Genomic DNA, 13,032 nt, shown 5'->3' with positions numbered 1-13,032 from the left:
TAGGTCAGATACCATTTCAGGAATACTCCAATCACTCCTTGATGCAGCTAAAATAATTTCTCCTACCATCCTGGAAAGCTACTGCTTTCCAGCAATTTCTAGTGGGATCCATACTGACATATTCCTGAAGAGGAGAGAAGAGATATTACCCTTTTAGTAATTAGAAGGCATAGGAAAGAAGGTACTATCCCTCTTCCAAATCCCTCAGCAACAGTGCTTATGACTATCACTGAAATCCAACAATGAATTGCATCTCTTTTCCTAATTGATATTGTTTTATTTCAGGGCAGTGTCTTCCTAGTGAAGGAAGTTTTTATTAGCTCATTAAGTGTGGGACTGATTACTCACCTGGCAGTGAATGAGGCTCTAAGATATAATCAGCAAGCTGAATGGCTTTCCCTGGTTCATGCTGCAGTTACAAACACTGAATTTCTCAGGGAGTAAAAAGGGGCTGTGGCTCTCTTTGACCTCATCAGACACAGAGGTTCAAACACTCTGGAACAACCTGATGTATGCTGCAGATTGTAATACCTTCCTTTTCTGTGATGCTATTGCGTGCACGCATAGAGCTGCATCCTGGCTGGTGAGTAATAACAGTTCCTGGAGGAGAGGTACTAGCTTTTACTCATGTAACAAGCATCTGGTGGAAGTTTTCTGCAACAGGATGGCATTTAGAAATAAGAGACTAAATTGCATTCTTTCTGTGCTTGAGACCCTGATGAGGTATCTGTACTAGTGTTTGACACTGTGTTTGGCAGTTTTCTTGGTGGGAAGGGGAGTTGTGCTCTTGCAGTTCATACAGTGCTCAACATATTTGTGTACTGTTGGAAGCCAGTTATTGATGGTGGATTTTCTGGATTCAGAAATCAGCCAGGAGATGAACTGAGGGGTCTATTAATGTGTTCCCACTTAGGTTATGGAGAGACTGCTAACTGGGAATAACTTTGAATCTTTATTGACTTAGAGTGAGTTTGAATGGTAGCTTGGAGGCTTCATACTCTTCAGCAGTATCTTTTGTAAAAAAAATCTGAGATAATGAGCATGGAAGCTATTTATTGCAGACACTCTTTTTTACAAATTTAAAAAGAGTAGACATTTTAAACTGTTTTTTTTTCAGTACCAAAAAGATGTGTACCTTTTTCCTACACCCTCTCTGTTTTCTGTTTTTCTGAATATGAGCTTATGTGTATTATGTTAACACATTAATCAAAAGAAAAAACAAATAAATTTTTCCCTGCATTTGAATGCTGTAATTTTAGGGGCCTGGGCCTAGTCCATTCAATGAAGAGAGACATCTGCTGAATTCAGTGGGTATGAGGTCCTGTGATTATGCACTTGGGCCTGCATCTGCATAGATTCTGCTGCAGGCTGCAGGTCTACATTTAGACAATCACACAAGGAAATTTAGCATTTTGAAAGATGCAGAATGCAGCTGTTTCCCATCATTATGTTTCACATTTACTGAAGTCAGCAGTTACTCTTTTCCAAGCAGTGCCTTTCAACAATAAACAAGGCAAATGCCTGCAATAGAACCTCCTGATGACTTCTGTTTAATTCAAATATATATATTGCAGTAGCAGATACAGCAATAACATGGAATATAAAACCCACTAACACATATTCTAAAATGTATATGTAAGTGTAGAAAGGAGTGGAAAAGAAGATGCATTTCTTCTGGTTACTCATTGCTGTATTTAGGATGATTTCTCTGTGTTGGAGGAGCATGCACTATGTATTTTTATGTGTAATAAATGGAGTTCTCACTCTTCAGGCACATTGGAACTCCATCCTAATTGGAATTGGAGTGAGCAAATCAATAATTGATACTTACACCAAATCCAGAGGCATGCTTAGCAGATTATAGATGGCGAGTAAATTTCAAAACAATGGTTTTAGACAATTCAGGGAGTGTTTAAAACAGGAGACTGTGAGTGGTTCCTTGATGAAGAGACCTACTGAAGCACAAACCTTAGCAACTGATGGCACCAAGTGGCTGACCAGAACTGTGCCAGCCTTTTCTGACAACTTTCTCCCTTAATGCTGAGAAGCAGCTGTGTGTGAGATAGTGTGCAAGAATATTTCTGGATCTAAATAAGAAGACTTAAAACCAAATGGTGTAATAAAATAGACATTGTAATTAGATATAATAAAAAGAAGAATGTGAATAGTGAGTAAATTTTTTTGTCACTTCAGAGGCTTGGAATCCTGCTTTCGTGCTCCATCAAATGGACCTCCGATATCATCCACCGTGAATGGATTTTCCTCCTCCTTTCCATGCTATAGTGCCTTTTATTTTGTGCAGCAAACAGAATCACTTCTCTTTTCCTGACGAGTTAAAGTTTTGTTTCTGTTGTAACATCCCATGGCAAAGGGCACTCCAGCAAGCTCTTGCAGTGATTGCTATTGCTGTTGTATGGGCTTCTGAAGCCCCAAGTACAAGGAACAACACAACAGACATGGACAGTTCAAGTTCACTAGCTCCTTGAATACAGTATTTTCTGCAAGGCTCCCAATACAGAACTGAATTCCAAATTAAAACTATCTAAATCCTGTAAAAAGCCTAGATTTTATTCTATGTTTGCTATAATCAGTATTGAGGAAGAAAGTAGGAGTTTTATCCCTCTGCCTTGCTCTGTTTTTCAAGAACAGATGCATGTTCTCATGAATGTTGGCGAGGTGTGTAACGTTAACTGATCTGGATTTGGTGGTGTAATGTTAATAATTCTACTTAGACCTTCCAACAAAGAGGTACCACGATACTGACAATACAATACCTGGATGAAGCCTGATAGAGGTCCCTTTTAAAGAAGAAAATGTCACCTCTTGCTTTTTCTGGGAAATCTTGCAGATGGATGTAATATGACATCTGGGCCTTGGATGCTGTGATGCAGCACAAAGAGTGTTGGCATGTGGCACTAGTAAGTGCCAGGTGTAACTGGGTAAATGAATATTCCTTGCCCTCCAAGCCTGTATGAGCTGCTTCTTCAGAGCTCAGGCAATGTCCTTTGAGACCAGTGGTACAGGAGGTGGTACATAGGTCCCTTCTATGACGTGACACCCCAGCCTGCTGTGAGCAGGGAAGGACTCAGGCATCCCAGGGCTCAACCAGTGGCAAGACTGAGAAATGGGGATGGGGAGTTTTCCGCTGTGTAGTTTTGCCTTTTGTTCTACAGCTTCTAACACTTTCTAGAATAGGCTGGACAGGAATGAGGAATGCTGACAGTGAAAGTCAGGTGGATTTGAAGAAGGGATCCCCTTCTCTCTCCACCCTTGCTTGACTAGACTAGTCACAGCATTCTATGGCTCCAGTTCCACCTTTTCAGATTGCTCTGAGAGGAATATTAGCATCCTCTAATAACTCTGTCAGACATATCAAGGGATTTGTTTTATTAATTCCAAGATTGAGTACAGCAAATAGATTATAACATGGGCTGTTTCATAGGCTTAACAAACCTTTCTCTGCTTACTTATAATTTACCACCCCACCCCCCACATCTCCTTGGGTTAACTCCTTTTTCTGTTCTTTGTGTTACTATTTATTGAATATTCTCATTGATGTATATGTCATAGGAAATATGCCCAAAGTTAATTTCAATCTGACATTTTTTAGATTATAAGAAAGGAACAGAGGCAACACAATTTACAATGGATTTGGCAGCAGTAAATGCCTTTTGCAACTGTCATGGTGATCCGAGATCTCAACAAAGATGACACTCCTTAGCAAGTGTGTAGGTTCTTCCTCAAGAGGAGGAGATTCCTCTCCTTCTGTGGGATATGGTGGGCAATTCCTGGGTTTCCAGACTCTGTGTCAGCCTTGCAGGTGATGTAGACAAGGGTGAAACACCATGAGTCTGGTTTCAGTGCTTTGAACAGATTGCAGATTGCCAGCAATTAAATTAGTTTTATCTTCTTGGGTCATATGGCTAGTTCATTTTTTATGTAAGCTTATAATACTATTCAAAAATAAATTAGTTTTCATGGTGGTCATCTTGGGAAAGTCCACTGTTGTGCATTGGCATCATCAAGTTCTTGGTTGTCTTTATGTCCTGATTACCACCTAGCAGTATTGCTTTTGCTGGATCTAAGAAGTCAGAGAAGTAGTAGCTGTGTTGGTGACTCCAGGGAGGGTATTCCTGACAGTGAGGCTATTTCATTTAGGGGCAGTCATCCAGTTGCTGTCCTTTCCTGATGCCTAAATCGATTGAAACAAGACCACTGGAGAGAAACTGACTTCTATATCCCTAAGATCTCTTGTGTGCCACCTCCAGCTTACAAGAATAAGTATTGCTATGACATGATGCCGCCCTTGAAATGTCATATTAATTGATTTAGTTATTGTTAAAGTCAAGAGAAAATTTGGCTTGTAATGGGAAGATAGTTTTAATTGTAATTAAAACATGAAGAAACAACTGCTCATGGGAATGTTGCAAATAGTTTTTGAAAGGCTTTTCAAAGTGTGTGAGACTTTTCACCATGAACTGAAATCTGAATGAGGATAGGAGCTTCCAGCCATAAATACGGATATGGAAGAGTGGAGCAGATACAGAGATAGTAATGATATAGAAGTGTGACATAGAAGTATGCCTGTATGCTTTTAGAAGGCCATAGGTTCTTGTTTCATCCAAGCTGGGGAGTAAAGAGAAATCATCTTCCTCTCTTTACCTAAGAAAATTGAAAAACAACTTTCTATGTGACTGTGCTACTGTTCCTAATATAAGGGTGCCTTACAAATTGTGGTCCCAAATATTGTAGCTAAAGGCTAGAAAGTAATTTAGTCCCTTCCCCTGCCTTTGAGTGGCCAGTTAGGTGGAAAATCTTTGTGATTTCCAATATGTAGCACAATGAACCATATGGCAACTTTTGCTGTTAGCATGGAACATTGGTAGTGCTTATGGAGGAGACAGTGTAATGTGTGTGCCTAACTTGGGCGCATGCCATTGAGAATGTCCATGTTCTTCTGTAACATTGTACTCTGCACACAGGGGCTACAGCTTGTTCTTGGCCCAAGCATTTCAAGTGAATTCTAAGGCAGATAAATGCTCTTTATAGGACTGTGGGCATGATACTGCTGAACAGAAAGAGAGGAAGGGGCCTGGATCTGCACCAGCCTCTGGTGAGGTACAAGGACTGCTGGAGTGGTAGGGTGATCTTAGTGTGATTTGTCCAAACACAGTCTTCATTTCTTACACATAAACTTGTCAGTCCGTGTTCCTGATGAGAATAATAACTTTATTCTCATTGGAGTTTTGGTCAGATTGGTACTTAGGAGAGGGAAGGACTTTTGATGGATTTAGACCTGTGCTAAAATATACTAGTTGTAAAACTAACTTCAGGATAAATATCAAAACTGGTCTTGATGTAGATTTGGTGCCTTTTCACTACAGGTAAAGTACAGCTGCCATCTGCAGAGGATGTTGATGGGGCAGCACTTTTCAATTCAGAAAAGTGGCTAAAGCAGAAGGTGACGTAGCTATTTATAATCAGGAATGCTGTGGTGATGCTGAATAGAAAATGCTTATTCATATATTTTATAAAGCAACAGTTTGGGGATGCCCAGTTGCAGGTTTTAAATAAACAAAGAAAAACAGTTTCACATGTTTCAGAATAGACTTGACAAAGTCAAGAAGGGAGAAGTCCATCAAAGAATGATCAACATTTTGATCATGATGCAACCTCCACCAGTCTTGTTGCTGGAAGTTGTTGATAATGGTACTGTGATTTTTCTTAGATCCTTTGACTCTTTCCGGAGTACCTGTGCATTGCTGATGTCAGAGGCTTGACTCTGATGTCTGCCTTGCTCCATTAGTGAAGCTACTGGTTTAGGATGCCTAGCAGTTGTTACTGATGGGATTGTCTGGGTAAAGTGTCTTTTGAATTAAAATAATAAAATCATAGAAAATTGGATTGAAATAGATCATAAGGGCCAACTAGTCTTTCCAAGACAAGATCAGGTGAATCTGAAAAATTAATGAGAAATACTTGTCTAGTCTTTTCTTAATAGTCTTCAATGCTTTTGACAAGCTCTCAGTGGCCAAAGTAGTCCAGAGCCTCACTACCCCGTTCCTACCAAATTTTTCTGACATTAAGCTAAAACATCATCATAAGTTTATTTTCATTCTCTCTATGGAGAATATGAAGGACACTTTTTTTCTGCTTGCATCTGCCCTTCAGAAATTATACAGTTATGTATCTTTGTGTTCCCCACAAGACTGGGATCATGACTGGCTGAATGTAGACACATGAAGATGTTGTGCAAAATAGCAGGGAGCAAATCCTCTATTTTGTCCAGTGCCCAGACACCTAGGATGAAATACAGAGAAATTTCCTCCTGGAGTGCTCAGGCACTGTATCTAGGCAGCTTAAGTAAAGATCAACAGATTGTTTGGAGGGCACAGAGTAATTAAATTCCAGTTGGATTTTGGCTAGTAGTGGTATACATAACTATTGACTTTCCCCTAGCAAGGCGCTGAGGAATGTACATGAGCATATTTGTTAGGATGTGTGGGAGAGGATGATACTTTCACTGAAAGCTGTGAAATCAGCAAGCAACTTTATCTAAGAATAGTAATGACACAGAGTTAATTAGAGGGATTATTAGGAATTTGTTTTTCTAAGTTTTTTTTTCCTTACTGGAGTCAAGTAACTCTGCATTGGTTTCTGAAAGCAGCAAACATACTTAATCAATCCATACCATGTTGATATGAAAGCCCTTTCCTATATGGCCACATAAGAGTAGCAAAACCATAGTGGTTTGCCAATGTCACCCCAGCTAGCTTGAGCACACATTCTGCCTGCATGTCTTGGTTCCCTGAGAGGAGAGAACTTGGCCCCTTAAGGTAAAGGCTTAATTTTTCTTAGTAGATAAAGGCTCCACTCAAATTTCCTATACGTTAGAAAGTGATGTACTTGGACATAGGTCAGTTGACCTCACATTTCACCCCATGTAGAGGTTAGGCTGCCCACAACATTAATGTGCACAGTATGGAAAAAAGGATTGGCAGCCTCAAATCACTGTAATTCAGATAAGTTTTGAAATCAAATCACTTCACCTCATTTAAATCATGAGTGCTTTAAAATCACAATTTTAGTAGAATCAGTGAAGCTTCATTCTGCCTCTTTAAGTAATTTTTGTTGTTCTAATTCTGACATGCTAAACTGCTGTATGGTATTCCTATAAGCTGTTAAACATCTGTCTCTTTCACTTCAGAGCTGGCTGCTTTTCAGTACTGGATGAATGAGTCCTATATTCACAGCTAATAAGTGCTTTGGGATCCCAAGTATTAGCTGTGCAAAGGCACAGTACCACAAATGTATGCAATTCTATGCAGTGTATCAAGTGAATACTATTCCCAAGAGGCTGGCAGCCTAAGAGATCCCATAGGACAAAGAACACAGAGAAATGTAATTGATTGTAATGAACTTGTTTGTGTATGTGTCACCACTTATCTCTACTGAATAAAATCAGAAGTGTTCAACACTCCATTAACACAAATTACAGGGTCCTATTCTTCTGGAGTGAGACAATAAGGCCTACACCTGCTAGTACTCTGAAGTTCTTCATGATCCCAGTGTTGCTCAGTGACAGACATCATAGGCTGGAGTGGTCTTGGATTTGTTTCAGTATCCTAAACATCTAGCATCTTAAATATTTAGCAAATTAATCCCATTGGAATAATTAGAAGGACACCAGGGATGCATCCTACTACCAGTATAAAACAAAAGATGTTAAGTAAGCATCAAGAATGAAAGTCATGTCAGTCTTAAAGTAATTTTCAAATAATTTATGGATTCAATGGAGCTAAGATTTTAACTTTGGTTAACCACAAACACAACAATCTTCGAAGTATCTGTCCAGTGGCAGCGCTGTGTCCAGGGATGTGCTAATGTGGGGAACTGATCTCATTACCGAGTCCCTCTTTACCCAAGCAAATTTTGTTATAAAGTGTTTATACAATGGGGATGCTATTTGCTTTTGAGTTGCTTTAACCATTGCTGATGGTTTTGAACCACTGTGTACTGAAGAGAAAGAAGAGTCTGTAGGAGGTGAAGTAGGACCATGTGTTCATCTGTGCCATAATCTCAGGGTGGTGCTGGGATGACCCCAAGATTGTGAAAGTCCTTGTTTCCCAGCCCGTGCAGCCAAAGGAGGAGTCTGAATATGTAGGATCAGCTTCTCAAGGTTGTTTATTCTTTCTTATCTATAACATTCTTTCTCTGACCTGCTGAGTTCTGTTTAGCAAGGAGGTCATGACATTCTGTGTCCCGCCTCAGGTGGCGTTTACATTATACACTCAAAATTACGTGTACGATATTTACAATACTGTGCCAATAGCTATCATCTATGTTAGACAGTGTGTCTCTACCTTAAACCAATAGAAAAGTGTCACCATCACACCAAGACGTGGAGGACAAGAAGGAGAAGATGGCTAGGACAAGCCCAAATTCTTCCATCTTGACCCCTTGAACTACATTCTAAAAACCTCAAATTTCTACTTTTCCACCCTGTGTTAATTCAACTATCACACTACTCAAACCCTTGTGGCTTGTAATTCCTCATACAAAGTTGGCAACTTTTTACACAGGCTAAAATCAAAGCCACAGATGTTTTTGACTTCATACCAGGGTATTGAGACAGCCAGGGCAGCCAGAGGGATGTCCTGGACTCTGACACCATAACAGACCAGATTAGGGTAGAATGAGACCACTTGCCAAATCAGCATGTGAAATTAACACATTATTTGATAAAATATTAAATTAGTGAGGAATTTGCTTTTGCCAGTTTGATGTGTTTCCAGATGAATAAAAATGCAGCTTTTTATATTGTTAAAATGTTCCATCAGAGCTCGCTTAGGAGATAATCACCCAGTTGTGAGTCACCAACATCTCTTACTACCACACTTGAGGAGTTCAGGCTGGCTCATCATGTATCTTTTGAATCATTTCACTGACTGCCATAAATGCATCAATAGATGGTCTGAATGGTTTCTATATATATATATAGATATGCATACACACAAATATATATAAAATATGTCAAATTAAGTGCCTGAGTTCCCAACCAGTCATGCTTCTGTCAGTGAGACTCTGCCCATATCCATTTCTGTATTTGCAGAATGATGAGAGCCAAATCTACTTTAGAAAAGCTGTTTCAGGTGTCAATATCTGAATAATCTTCAGAGTGTGGTAATTTTTGAGTCTAAAAGCTGGGTTTCCTCACATTTGGGAGTGGGTCTCCTATGACAAAAAATGCCTCTAAGTTTTATGGCTTTTGCCCTCCTCCTCTCTCCAGTTTCTGCCTGCTCCTCAGTCGTCTCTGTACACTGCTGTTCGGAGTGAGAGCAGTAAGAGAATGCTGGAGAGTGATGCTGGAGAACTTTAATGCCATTCACTTCTAGGTGCCTATTTCCACTTAACCTAGGAGGCTTCTACCTGCCAGCTTGTTTGTAACTTGTGAATTCAGTTCACAGTTTAGCTGCCAGAAGACAGCACATCAAAGCAGGGGACAAGACTGAATGGATTGCAGAGATGGAAATAAAAGTAGGTCTCTTTAAATCAGGGTGATGTGTATTGGTAGGGCTTGTGCCTTCAGAAAGTTTATGTTGTCTTTGTTTTCCATCTGGAGAGAGAAGTGTGCTGTCATGATACCTTTCCTTTTTTGCTAAACTTTATGTTAAAAATGTTAGAGTGAAAAACACCTCAGATGTTTCCTGTACAGGCATGGAAATGATCTGAGCTATAACATTTGCTTTGTTCCCCCTGCTCCCCTTCATCCTCCACCCCACCTAGATAGATGGCTGGGGCTGCACCAGACAAAGGCAGCGGCCCTGCTGATCCCTCTTTCAACACAGCTATTATCATCAAAGAACAAAAGCAAACACTACTGGCTTGCGGCTCAGCCCTTTACAAAGGAGCAATAAATGGACTCTTGTGTATAGAATAAAGCAAGCTCTGCCTTGTCTTACATTAAGAGGCAGACCTTTCTGTGTTTGAACTGCTCTGAGCTGAAGGAAGTGGAGAAACCTCCATCTATGTGGCAGTGAATCCCATGGTCACTGAATTTTTTTGTTGGCCATGGGTTTTGCGTGCTTCCTCCTTAATTGGAATGCTCTGCCTCCTCAGTCCCTGTGGCAGCAAGGAGGTCTATGTAGTTGGAGGAAGGTAGTGCTAATGGAAGAGAGTGGAAACATTCCTATTGTTTTTATTTTTTAAACAGTCCTATTGTAGACAAAACAGAAAAACATAAAGAGAATTTGGAAGAACATCTCAGATGGCAGGGTCTGAAGGAAAGTCATCTTAGGTCCCCAGATCTGGTCCCAGTAGCTACATGCCATCTCTGTTATTTAACTTTCTCAAGGCATTAGATGTCTCCTAATTGTAGAGCCAGCATCCATAAGGTATGGTGGGTCCCTTTTGTCAATATATGCAGCCACAGTTTCAATTGTGAACCAAAATGGAGTAAGATTCCACACTGCAAAAGTATGATGGTGTTTCCCATGAGGACTTACATTTAACATTTAAAAAAATATTTAAAATTTAATATTTTTTTTTCACTCAGGCTTGGTGTTTGGGCACTGGAACAGGCTCCCCAAGGAGGTGGTCACAACACCAAACCTGACAGACCTCAAGGGGCATTTGGACAAATCTGTCAGGCACATGGTGTGGTTCTTGGGCATAGTGCTGTGCAGAGCCAGGAGCTGGACCTGATGATCCCTGTGGATCACTTCTAACCCAGAATATCCTGTGCTTTGTGATTCAGTGACTTGCATGGCAGTTTCACTTGTATGCCACAGTGGTATTTATTGTAGGGTCTTTTGTGAGGACTGACTGGTTATGTGTCATTTTTTTGTCTTCACAGAGAAAGCAGTGCTTTCTCTTGTTGTTTTAAACTAAAAAGCAAATAGTATCACCATTTGGAAATCAGCATTTGCCAGCAGATACCACATGGGGGGGTGTCTGCAATACAAGAAACTCCTTCAGCATTTAGTATGGGAAGTAACACTAATGACCCAGGCTGCCATGTAGGTAAGTACTGTGAAAGTTTCACAGAGATGCAACCAGTGACTTTAGTGGTGCAACTAGTGTATAAAGAAATAGTTTCGGGTGGAAACTTTGCAAAAAAGGATACAGCAAAAAAAACCTAAGAGTTAAATCAGTCGGGATGGGGCATGCCTGCTCTTAGGGACATTGGCACAAAAAAAGACAGGTAAAAAGAAATCCCCTTGCTGTTACTTGCCATTGAGAAATTAAATTTTAGATATGCTTATTTTAGCTTTTAGCACTTTATCATTTGCCTTTTAACACCTTCATGACCTGTTTAATTCTTGCACAGTTAAGTAAGTATTATTTCAAGCAGTGTATCATCAGTTACAGCCCACTGCCTCTTCTCTTATTTGCTTAATGTGTTTATCCCTTGCTAACCCTTGGCTAGCTCTTTCCTTTGCCCTTTCTATCTGCTGGTAATTTTTATTCCCCAGCCATCCCACAGATTTCCTGCTGAAGCAGAGGCATCCTGGTGATGCCGCCTGCTGTTCCAGGCCCCCATTGATTGCCTGGACTGCAGCAGTGCCTGCTCCATTGTCAGGTGTGCAGGGAGGCTGAGAGGACAACATGGGTTGAAAACTTTTTACCTGCTTAGAATAGAATTTCAAGCAGATGCTGGATTTTCAAAACCTTGGCAGTACCGTATGGTAATCACTTCTACCTCTTCTGAGATCTGTGATCATCTCTGACTGCCACTGATTTTTCCCAAGCAGCGCATCAACTTAACACTGCTCCTAGCAGTGGACTTGTAAATTCTTTGTCATCATGTTCACATCCTGGAGTGGTGTTTAAGGGTCTGCTCCTTCCTTCTGCCCCGCTATCACCTTCTTTTGCTTTCCATCCTCAGTGCCTGCATTGCTACCTGACACTTGTTTTCTTTTCCTACCTAAAAGGAATTACTTTCAGGTAAATTTTCTGTGCTTATTGTACTTCTAGGCCTGCAAACCAAGACACTGGTTCTTAGATGCAATTATGGGTTAAAAGAGGAGAGGCAGCAAATAATCCACATCAAATCTGCCATATATGTTCAGTAAAAGCTATGGAATTTAAATGAATTGATGCAACAGTCCCTCCCCTCTTCATGCATTGTTTTATTTGCGTTGTTAGGGCGGGAAGGTATAGTTTGATGTTCCACAGAGACTTTTCTTCAAATGGTTTTGGAGCCATTAAAGAGTGATAAGCAAAAAGCAGCATGCATGGGACTCACTCATCACTGAATTGCATGTGTCTCAGGAGAACAAGAGAACAAGTGGCACCAGTTTCACAGGAGCACAGTGGGTTTGGACAGGAAGGTGGAATACTGATGGAAATTGGAGGGCACACTGGGAGAAGAAGAATATAGCCTTAAACCTTAGTATGAAGCCAGTGCACTCAGTATGTCATGCTCCTGGATTTGTGGCAGAAGTAGTCTGGCATCTGTAGTCCAGATCATGAATGTATTTCTTTGAAGCTTTACTGGAAGGTGATAACTCCACCAGCCCACTCCTGGTGGGTACAAGCTTCCAGGGGAGAATGCTGTCTATGGACCTGGTCTCTCTGTTTCCTCAAGCAAGTTTTTGTTTGTTTTTTTTTTTTTTTTTTTTTTTTTTTTTTTTTTTTTTTTGAGGGTTTAGTTGTAAGGAAAATATTAATCTAACCCTATGAGATTTCAGGGGATTCTTCCTCTTGGTATTATGGTAAGTGTAGCTTATTCAGAGAAAGACTAAACTTGTCATGCAAAAAAAGTTATGAGAAGCATTTTGTTGAAGTACTTTCTTTGGGATTGGTGGGCTCTTCCCAAAACAGTACATTCAAATATATGCCTTCTCTGTTATCAATACTATGAATTACACCGTCTTGCTCCTCCCTTTTTAAAGGACTTATTTATTTTGAGATTTATGTGATTGGTTCTCAAATGTGGTCTTATACCACAGAGAGAAAAAGTATCAAATGACACTTTTCCTGAATTTATAATCTTTTGAAAGAGAGTATATGCAGAGCTCTGGCACACTT

General features: G+C 40.2%; 1 protein-coding gene across 7 annotated transcripts in view; it reads left to right on the top strand.

The window, feature by feature from the left end:
• NRXN3 (neurexin 3) overlaps positions 1-13,032 on the top strand; it is a 963,379-nt gene that overhangs the window by 72,473 nt on the left and 877,874 nt on the right. The window lies entirely within an intron of this gene.

Source organism: Lonchura striata, chromosome 6, assembly GCF_046129695.1.
Source record: "Lonchura striata isolate bLonStr1 chromosome 6, bLonStr1.mat, whole genome shotgun sequence".
Lineage (NCBI taxonomy): Eukaryota > Metazoa > Chordata > Aves > Passeriformes > Estrildidae > Lonchura > Lonchura striata.
The sequence above is the reverse complement of the archived record's forward strand: the minus strand, read 5'-3'. Positions and strand labels throughout refer to the sequence as shown.